The 10,936-nt window shown below is 46.9% G+C and overlaps 1 protein-coding gene across 2 annotated transcripts in view; it reads left to right on the top strand.

The window, feature by feature from the left end:
• The first annotated feature begins 1,181 nt into the window (after positions 1–1,181).
• The window catches only part of Kcnj1 (potassium voltage-gated channel subfamily J member 1), a 38,773-nt gene continuing 29,018 nt past the window's right edge, over positions 1,182–10,936 (top strand). For both annotated transcript variants that reach the window (XM_023701480.1, XM_023701479.1), the window contains exon 1: positions 1,182–1,382. The gene's annotated coding sequence lies outside the window, so the exon portion shown is untranslated. The remainder of the gene's footprint in view (positions 1,383–10,936) is intronic.

Here is a 10,936-nt window from a genome sequence, read left to right as displayed (position 1 = left end):
TCAAGGATGGACCTGTGATCCCCTGTCAAGGATGGACCTGTGATCCCCTGTCAAGGATGGACCTGTGACGCCCTGTCTTTACATGGAAGAAGGCAACATCATAAAAGGGAGATGAAGCCAAGTCCTCCCAGAAGCCAAGGAGCCTCCTCTTCCAGCCCTTTCACGTCTGACGTCAGCTGTGCAGGCTCTGTTCTTAAGACTTCACCACCTTCTAAAAGCCTCACCTCTTAAACCATCACAAGGAGACTGCAGCAGCCAAGCGTATTTTCTTTACTTCTCCACGATAAATACTTGGCTCTACTTATAAGTGTCTGAAATTAGCATTTCCTCCTCGCATATAATTTTGCATCAGTGTCCACATTTCCCTCTTGGATCCTGTGGCATCAGAGTCCCTGGCTTGTGTTTTAGCCTGCTTGTGTGTCTCTCCTGTTTGTCCTTCCTGAGTGAAGGCTGGCATTTCGTTTCACTGTGTTTGGCCTATCCATGTTTACTTGCGTGCGAGGGTGGCTTACCGCAAAGACTGTTCCTTGACACTTCTGTGAGGGATCAGGTATGAAGTGTGGTGGTTCAAGGAAGATGGAATGACTTGGAGGGACATGGGAGAGAGCATCTCAGAGGGGATCAGAGGTGAGAAGTCCTCTCAACAGGAACCTCAGGCAGATGCCTGTGACTTCTGAGTATCCTGAAAACTTCAATAGCGTTTACTCGTGGCAAGTGCATTACCAGGCTTCTTCCCACCACGAGCTCCTGCGGGCAGGCCAGAAGCTAACTTGGCTTGGCCAACACAGCTGATGGAGCAAAGTTTTCGCTGTGGTCTGCCTATGGCACAGGCTGTGTCAGAGAGCTCTGCACTGTCTTATCACCAGAGCAACAAACGAAGGGCCAGAGGCAGGTCAGATCAGGTTGATCTTCTAGAGCTACTGAGTGAGTCACTGACCAGTTGAGGCTTTGAAGGGGCTCCTAGAGGACCCCAACTCCTCACCTTGGAGCCCCTGGCCTCCTGGTACACACGCTCAATATCACACAAACGCACTGGCCTTCCGGTTCCAAGCCATGGCTCTCCATAAACAACTTTTCTTAATTAGCCTTGGCAGCTCAACACCTTTGGTGTATCTAGCCCATTTAGCCACCACGCCTACTCTTGTTGGATCCGGTTATAAAGTAAACTATGTTCTTTGAGAGCTGTTGCATATAGATGAGTCGACAGCCGGTCTGAGCTGACCCATAGACATAAAACCCAACAAGGTCCCAAGTACCCTTACCAGGGTTGCCCAAACTCCGGATCAGGGTGCAAGGACTCAAACACATCAAGGACCTGCCTGCTTCCTGGGGCACCAAGACAATGGAGTTTTGTCTCCTTGTTTGCTCTGGCCATCTACGAGGTAAGGGGAGAAATGTCTCATGGTCTCTTTGCAGGAAAAAAGTATTTAATTCTTGTGAAAACTTAGCCCTCTTCCCCAATTTCAAATCGAGACAGACTTGTCCATCCACTCCTAGCAGACAAAAGAGTGGTTTTAATTCACACACAGGGTGCTTTTGAGCTCCTGGTTATATGTGGAGTACCAGCTGGGATCTTTATCCTGACTTCCTGGGGCCATTTCTCAGCTTTGCAGCTGAGAGGAGGTTGAAATCTCTGGTTATGCTGCTCTTAGCTTCAAAGACCCTCCTGGCTGGAGAGATGGGTGTAGAGCACCTATGGGGGCTAGCATTCTTCCTGTTTCTTGTTTGTTTATTTGTTTGTTTTAACCGGGGATTGAACTCAAGCCCCTGCACTTGCCAGGCAAGCACTTATTCTACTGAGCTATCTCCCCGGCCCCTGTTCTTCCTGTTTCTGCAAGACATTAGTCCACAGTGGAGCCCTCCTCAAACTTTCCCTGGGGTAACATAGAGGGTAAAAATGGTGGTGAAGTCTGTCATGGGAAGCGCTTATCTGGAACAGGCAAGTTCGAGAGGCATTGTGCTCACTTCTGGGTGTCTTCACTTCCTTTCCTGCCTGGAATTTTGCACCCCTTTGAGGGAGTTCACTTGGATTTCTCAACATTATTGAGCTCCTGAAATATTGCTGTGATGAATTCTCTGCCACAGTCATGCCCGCTGTCCCTGTGCTCAGACAAGCATGCAGCTCCTTCTCCACAGCTCTAGCTCACAGACCCTGGGACAGTTGCTCACAAGCAGTTGATCTGCAGTGGTCAACCTTCAGGGAAAGTAGGATTTCCCACATTTCAGCTGGCATAGAAAACAGGCAAAGCATAGTCCTTGTGGTAAGGAGGCTGTGATGACAAGGGTTTGCCCTTTGACTTTGTGTTGGGGGCGCTGCCCACTACCCATGCATCCCTTCTGCCTCAGGCTTGGCTTGTGTTATCGCCCTCTGGACGGATGTGTGTAAATGTACATGCTCTAAGTTCACTCCTGCTTCCAAAAGCATGATGGGATAGGGGTATCTGGGTAGGTATGGTCCATCAGCAAAACTTTTCTTGTCCTTTTGTCTTTTCTTTGAATTTTCTTCTGTATAAGGAAGTGCATGAAGTTAGTGTAGGTGCAAGACTAAGTTTACAAAGAAATACAGTATCGGATCGCCTGTGCAGAATTTGTGCTGTTGGTGGCTTCTGGTTGCTGATTTTAAACATTTTAATATAAGATAGTTATAATGGCCAAACACATTCTGCTCCAGAGAGGCAAGACTCAAAATCTCCCATGCGTGTCTCTTTCCTTTTCTTAGTGAGGCATTTGTCGGTGCTTGGTTACAAATCTACCCTAGACCTTTTCACAGCTTGGTGATTTTTTACCCGGATTCAGCTGTGACTCACATGCTTGGCCTCTTCCTTGCCCTGTGGCTTCCATAGATTGAAGGCTTCTTAATTCCATCTCATGGAGCTTGCTCTATAAGTGCTCATATGCTTACATGTCTGAGCTGTCCAATTCCATGTTGAGCTCACATTTAACCCCCCTTTGCTGTACAACTCAAGATGCTATTGGTTGCTGTTGATCTTCATTCTTAACCTTCTCGTTAATACTAATATTATGCATGCAGTTTTTATCTTTATTTGCCGTTCAGGAGGTTATAATAAAAAAAAAAAACCAGCAATGTTCTGGGAAGTTTGCTGGGCCTGGGAACTACCGAATGACCTGGCAATTGTTTGTAATTGTCAGCTGTGCTTTGCAGCGGCGCCCTGGCATGGACAGTCTGGAGGGTATCGCCCAGGAGGGATGCTTGTGGCAGGAGACGGCTGTGCAGGATGTACCCTGGCGTGACCACTAAGCGCACGTGGCTGTCCGTGGTACAGAAGTATTCATGGTAGCACAATCCTAAAATCCCTGAAAAGACAGAGGGGCACCTGTTGAGGGCAGGAGGAAGAAAATTCCAGGACCAGGAAATGTCCTGACAAAAATATATAGGCATGCAGGAGAGCACGGAAAGTACAGGAAGTAGCAAGCCTTGTGACTGAGGGTGGCAAAGGGAATGAGGGGAGAAGGTGCAGGAGGTGAGAGTGGCCATAGAAAGCAGCGATGAAGGGCCCTGTCTGTGGTGCCGCAGAACTTGACCGTGTTCCGAAGGCAGGGGAAAGCTGTGCTGAGATTCCAGGCACAGCATGGAAAGGTTGTGTCGTCTTCCAAGTGCAAGGAGGGTGAAGTGGGGTTTAGATCATTGCCGTGGAAGCAGGAGGGAGACCACTAAGAGGAAGCAGGCTCAAGGTACAGCAGGGGGTTGGCTGCGGGGAGGGAAACCGGCAGGATGAAAGGACCCTGAGATGGTTCAGTATCCCAAAGTCTACGTGGTTGGTGCACGTGCCCCAGGAGTTCCAGTAGTGCGGGCTACAGAGGGAGGGAGCCTCGTCCTCCTTTCTGCACCACTGAACAGCACATGCTTAGGCAGGAAGTGAGGCTTCTGCACCGTGAGAGCAGAACAGCCAACGTCCCCTGCCCCTGGAGGCTTGGTCTCAGAGGAAGCACTGTCTTGGATCGACAGCCAGCCTGGCTTATGAGTCTCTGCTAAACGCATTGGTCACCTCATGGGAGAAAGGACAAAACGTGTGCTGTTCCTAGTGTGGTAGTCTAAGGTCAAGCTGCTGTCAGCAGTGCTAATACAATGTCTGAAGCCAGTGGCCCTTCTTACCGTAGCTGTGCTCGCCAATGAATCTGGAAGTGGGCTGAGCCTTGCCCTGGCCTTGCTCCCCTGAGTAGGCTCCCTTTCCAGTCCCTTGGACAGGGAGCTGAGGAGAGCCTGAGTCCATGTTCCCTGAGTTCCCTTATCGGGCTAGCTGAGCATGATGGTGTCGCTCAGGTGTGCTGGGCCTGGGAACGAGGCTGATGCACCTAGGGCCACTGTCTCAGGCCCCATATGACTTCGGGACTGAGAGGATCAGGGTTTTGAGACACAGGACACCCCTTCTTTTTAAATTTTTTTTAAATGTATTTTTTAAATGTATTTGGTACCTGGTCTCACTGTGCAACTCCAACTCAATGATTTTCCTGTTTTCAACCTCCCCAGAGTTGGGATTACAGGCATGCGCCACCATACCTGGACTCAGTGGCAGGCTCAGTGTGCCCAGGGGTAGGGACGGTGCTTCATGTGGTGCTGGGGATGGAACCCAGGTCCCTGCACTTGCCTAAGCAGGTGCTTAGTCTGTTGAGCTAACTCTCCAGCCCAGGACACCTCTGCTTTATCAAGCCTTGTTTAAGAAGCTCTGGGCCAAGTCCAGAGCCGGCACATGGCAGAGCTGAGATTTAGATTAAGATTTCATCTTAGCTTTTCTAAAGGCGAAGAAGAAAAACATACATCATGCTGCTCACCCATCCCCCCCCGACCCCGAGTGAATTGCTAGTGTAGCGATCAGTTTGCCCAACAGATATCTGAAAGTAATTGCACAGAACAATCAGTTTTCACAGCTTTTGTTTGGACAGCCATCTCATTGTCCCACATCTGCTGGGTTTTTCAGAGGTGAAAGTGACAGTCAAGCTGACTAAGAGTTGAGGAAAGCAGAGGGATGGTCTGGCTTCCTTCTGGCCCAGCTGTACCTTTGCACCTAAGATCATTTCCACTGTACAGACTGGAAAGGCAAAGCGCAGGACTGAGATGATGCAGACCAGAGCCAGGGAAAGCGCGCCGACCCTCAGCATTCCCAGTCTGCTCTGTTTCCTGGAACAGATGCGACCCATGAGTCTCAGCACTTTTCTGAGATGGCAAGTCAGTGGCTGACTTGAGCATGGGCTTTAGAAACCTTCCTGAAAAAAACCAGGACAAAGATCTTCATTATAAAAAGGGATGAAGGAAAAATGAACGTGGAAATCTATGCATGGTAGACACAGAGGGAAGCCAGAAGTCAACCAAAAGGAATATTTTTTTTTAATTTTTTTAATTGTTTTATTTATTTGAGAGAGAGAGAGTGAGTGAGTGTGTGTGGTGTGTGTGTGTGTGTGGCCAGCTCAGCCCACCAGGGGGCGGGGCTGGCTGGCATGTGGTGCTGGGGGATTGAACCGCGGTCCCTGATGCTTTGCTAAGCTTGTTCTAAGTAGGTGCTTTAGACCACTGAGCCATCTCTCCAGCCCCATCCAAAAGGAATATTAAGGACAAAGGGGCTCTAGGGGTGCCGGCATGCACTCGCTGTAGTTGGGGGCCCTCAAGCAGTGCTTGCTCAGGTTGTTCGATCTTCAGAGAGAGAGAGAGAGGCGCACATCTTTGCCATTGCCTTGCCAGACTCTTCCAGCAAATGGAAAAAGGATGATGTCCTGAAACTCCCTGATGCTCTCTAAAGAAACAGAATAAAGATACCAAGGACTGTAGAGGACAATGTGATTCAAAAGTACCGAGAATCCAAAGGTGTTCTTCCCAAGAGTTGCTTCTCAAAACCTTTCATAGGAGTTTCAGGTATTGAATACAAAACTTCACCCAGTATCATTCTGTGAAAGACCAGCCCCAGACACTAACATCAAGCAAACAAGGAGTTCAGCTCACACACTGTCTAAAGGACGAGAGCAAGAGCTCACGGGAGGGCACTGGGTGCTCCAAGGCCCCAGGAGAAATGGGAATCTGGATTCTCCCAGCAACACTTTAGATCGATAATTTTATACCCAAAGAATTTTGTTATTCTCCCAAATCTGTTTGTTTCTCAGTGTCCCCTCCACCTGTGTGTGTCTGTCCCCATGTTGTGCAGGTAGGCTGCTTTGTAAATTTTCATGGGAGCCTGATGCACACAACCCACCTATGCTTCTAAGATTCTTTTGAGTACTCTGAAATGCAAGCCAGAAGTTTCCATTTAGCTAGAATTTTCCAGTGTGCATGCCTGTCCCTCTCCTCCCGGCCCCCAAACACCCACGTTTTCCTGATATTAGGTTCAGGAGTCACATTCCCTGGGGTATAGCAGTGGGCCACGGTATTCTCAGAGAATCACAGTTGAAAACAGCCAGTTAATATGGTCATTGCAGAATTAGAACAACCACAGCGCTCAGGTGATTACCCCTAAGGGAAGTCCCATGGTTCACTGCCCTTGATTAAATTCTTGGGAGCTTTCTGGCTCCCTCCAGATCTGCCATTTGTCCTTGAAGAGCTGGACAAACTTTGTCAAATACAAATAGCTGTTAACTTCTCACAGTAAAAGTCTGCATGAAATGTGGCCCCTCAGAGTTCAAGTCCATTGAGGAGATATACTCAGAAACAAGAGGGATCTAGGCCTGTGCTCAGAGGTACAATCATTTCAGGGACTAGGGTGCTCTGATGCTACTGGGGGGTCACACCACTGCTGAATTATGCATGGACTATAGGGAGCTTGAGTCAGTTTCAGAGATAAGACACAGGCCTGGTCCTAGGATCACCTTTGAGGACTGCTGGGGAGTCCTTTTGGTGATGGCTTGTGTGAAATGTGAAGAGGGTCCCTGCATCTCCAAAGTTTTCCATTTCGTGATGTTATGGCTTGTACCTAGATGCCCCCCACCCCAAAGCTCATGTGGTCGTAGGGGGACTATGCAGAGGTGGCTGGATGTAGAATGTGTGATGCTGGGATCAAAGCTGTGTGACCTTTAAGTTAGTCCACTGCTTGTTTCAGCATAGTTCTTGCTAGGATTAGGGGTGTCCTGCCCTGGATGTGAGTCTGCCTGCCCTCTAGGTGGGTAGCCTGGATAAAGTATAAGAGGCAGGAGGACGGCTAGTGTCCTTGCTTGTCACTTGTGGTTTTCTGCTAGTTGTCTTGCTGCCTTCTGCCCGCACTGCTTCACCATAGGCTGCTTATGCTCTATGATGGCCCCTGCCATCCACCTGTCTTGGAGCCAGCTGGCTATGGATGGAAATGTCTACAAACTGTGTGCCTGCGTTGGTGGTGTAGTGGTGAGCAGAGCTGCCTTCCAAACTGTGATTAGCGAGGAAAGTAACTAAGACATGGTGAGAGGACAGCCGTGGTGGTAGGCACCAGAGCTACAGTGGTGTCCACTGAAAGACTGACCAAGCATATTCTAATTGACTTGGCTCAGAAACCCAATAGCTTCTAGGGAAGTCCCAGTGGGATGGGATGCTTAAGGAGAGAAGGCTGATCTTCTCTCTTGACTGTTTTGTCCCTGGGCAGAAGAAGAAAAAGGAAACTGTGAGAAATCCCAGCTCAAATGCTCACCCAGAGCAGGTCCAGATATCTCTTTGGAGTTTGTGGCTATCTATACTTCTTATGTTGTCCAAATCCACTGAGTGTGAGAATTAAGGGTTTCCCACCAATGTGTGCAGGTGCATACAGCTGTTGAGGAACAGACAGGGTGAAGTTCACTGGAGAAAGAGGATGCTGAGAAGGAGAGAAAGCCTACCCAGCAGTTAGGTTTCTTTCTCCTTCTTGCTAATACATGCCTTCCTTTGGCTGAGAGTTTCACAGCTCTGGTGGTGTTTACAATTGTAAGTTTCCACAGATAAGTAGCATGCTAAGTATAGATGCTCCTCAGCTTACATCCTGATCAACATGTGGTAAGATGAAAATGCACCTAATGTAGCTAATGTACTGAAGATCTAGCAACACTGTTCACTGTAGTGCATGGGTTGTTCCCCTTGACCTTAAGCTAGTTGTCATTACCCAGCATTGGGAGAGTGTGTCTTAGTGTGTGTTGTTCACCCAGGAAAGGTCAACACTTGGAGTTCCCAAGCAAGCATCGCTTTTGAATCAACCAACATAAAGTTGAAAAATTCTAAGTAGAACCTTTGTAAGTCAGTGACTGTGTCTGTGGTGATGGTGGAAGTGGTGTCCAAGAGGGAGGGGGCCCAACCCTGGAGGGAGCATGGCAGCATGAGGGTGGCATCCCTGCTCTCACTGCGTACAGTGGGCAGATTCTGTCCTCATCGTAGCAACCATGAAGAGAGGCAGAAGCAGGTCCTCGCTGGAGGTGGCTGTGAGCTCTGGGGGCCGGAACTTTTTTTTCATAATATTTATTAATACATGTCTGCAGTGCATAGTGGTACAGTCACGGGGCTGGTGTAGTCCATAGCATATGTTTATTCTCTTCCTGTCTTGGCTTTCCTTTCTCCCTCTATCTTTTGGTCCTTCGTTCTTTTGCAAACTATCTAACTCCCCATTTCCTATTATATATTTTTATTTTTCGCTTTTACGATTCAAGTTTACCTATATTTGGGGTTTCTTATATAGGAGAAATCACGTGCTATTTAGGCTTGTGTCTCTGATTCACTTCACATCACTTGTGGTCCTAAGGTGGGCCCATTTTCGTACAGACGATTCAGGTTTACCTTCCTTTATGACAGAGTAGCGCTTCCTGTGCATTGCACCACATTGCCATTATCTGCTCTTCCGTGAGTGGGTCACTCCCATCATTGAGCTACATGAATTGTGCTGCTGTAAGCCCAGGTGTGCACATGTCCCTGGGCTATTGGTCTTTAACTCTTTGGAGAAGACACCCAAAATAGGAATCGCTGGGTAAGTGCACTTTCTAGGTTAGTTTTTGAGAAAGCCTCATACTGATTTCCACAGTGGTTGTGCTAGCTTACACCCCCACCAATGGTACAGAAGGGTGGAACTGCTTGCTGATATGCACAGGAGCTGGTTTCTCATACCTCCTATATTCATTTTGCTTTGGCATCAGGAATGGAGCTCGGGATTTTGTGCTTGCCAGGCCAGCACTGTCCCACTGAGCTATATCGCCTGCCCTCTCATCCTTCCTGCTGATGGGAGGACACTGGATTGAAACCTTGCCTGAGAGGATCTGAGCTCTCTGTCAGGTGCACAGAGGTGTATTGAAGTCAAGGTGCATTTCCCAGGGAGATGAAGTAGGCTGCGTGACACATTCTTCCTGTGGAGCCGGCATCTGCAACCTTTTCCTGGTGGAGTTGTGGGAAGCCACTTGCCTACAGGTGGGAATTGGTGCTTTGGGTGTTTTGTCATAAGCCCTTCCATCTTGGTCTTGTGTTCATGTACCATGGAGCTGAGTTCTCAGTCAGCTCCATAACTTCTGAATATAGGTGACACCCAGGGCAGAGACATGTTTCCAATGACACATGGTTCAAGCTTCAACCAGGGACAGTCCCTGTGGGATATTTCTCAGAATATGCCATTTTTATTTTTATTTTTTATTCTTTTTAATTTTTTTCCATAATTTTATTGATAAACAAATAGCAATGAGATAGTTTCAAAACAAATTGGTAGGACAGTTTCAATAATTAACACATTGCATACGTTCTTCCTAGTGGTTAATTGCTGTACAAGGTGCGGACATGATATTCTATTTACAAACACCATTAGAACTAATCACTCTATTCATTAAGAGAATGTAACTATATATCTATCCTAACCAATTTGAATACACAGATACAAAATGGACATACATCTGTATACCCTTTTTTTGTTAAGTTCCGTTATTTGAATATTATAGGTGTGTGAACTCAGAAAAATATTCTAAAAGAGTCCAGTAGTCCATAATAGTATTGGGTCTTCCGCTTGACTGGCAATGTCAGAATTTGTTGACCTGAGTCCCCTATAGCTCAGCATAACAGCATGGCTTTGCTTCTTATATTTCATTTTTATACTTTTCTGCTCGATGGTTAAGACCAAGGTAAAGCAGGACCTATGCAACAAGAGTTGTAGCTTTTGGGTCTGAGAAGGTCAGTGAAATCCCCTCAGGATTTATCCTGAGATCCTGTACATCAGATTGTAGAACCTTTATCAGTGTCAGCCATATGGAGGAGTCGCGGCCATTGCTTGGCCAATGTGCTCTATGTGAAAGCCTGAGAGAATGTTTTCTCTCCATGTGACTCTCCTTAGGCACACTCTACATCATCGATCCCTTTCCTCTTGGGCCCCATAATCTCCTTGATCAGAAAATTTGGGACACTACTGAGTTATATGACGTTACACTACAAGTTCTCATATATCCTGAGTCTTAATTGACCTTAGAAGGCTAGGGCCAAAATGTTGGCTTTCCTTGCAGCCCTCCTTTTTCTCTAATTTTGGTCTGCAAACTTAGGTTGTTAACCATCCAGAAGACAAGCTTATTGTTATTACCATACAACCTAGGCTGTTAAGCTTAACCTCACTATCTGTCTGCATATGAAACATCGTAGGCATACTATGGAACAGGTATTTTTCCTCAAGTATTGATATGTTGAAATTTAACTCCCTACAGAATATGATAAAAAAATTTAAAAATAAGAATATATTTTTAAAATAGGCATAGAAAATTATGTACTTCTTATGTTTACACATAAGTCCAAAAATCTCACCATATACAATCTTAAAGCAGGACAGTCACACAATATTCCTTTTCCTGTCTTGCTTTCATTTACCACCCCCTTCCTTTTGAACAAACATCTACCAGAGAGACATCATAGCAGCAACTGGTGTGTCATGACAAGCAGCCCATATTCAGAAGACCAGAATGACAGGCACTCCAAGCATGAAACGACTATACAAATTACCATTTGCAGTGCAGTAGCTTAGTTCACAGGTATCAGTATATATAGTTA

Source organism: Octodon degus, unplaced genomic scaffold (genome assembly GCF_000260255.1).
Source record: "Octodon degus isolate 3935 unplaced genomic scaffold, OctDeg1.0 scaffold00136, whole genome shotgun sequence".
Classification (NCBI taxonomy): domain Eukaryota; kingdom Metazoa; phylum Chordata; class Mammalia; order Rodentia; family Octodontidae; genus Octodon; species Octodon degus.
Note: the sequence above shows the minus strand (reverse complement) of the source record. Positions and strands in the feature narration are given on the sequence as shown.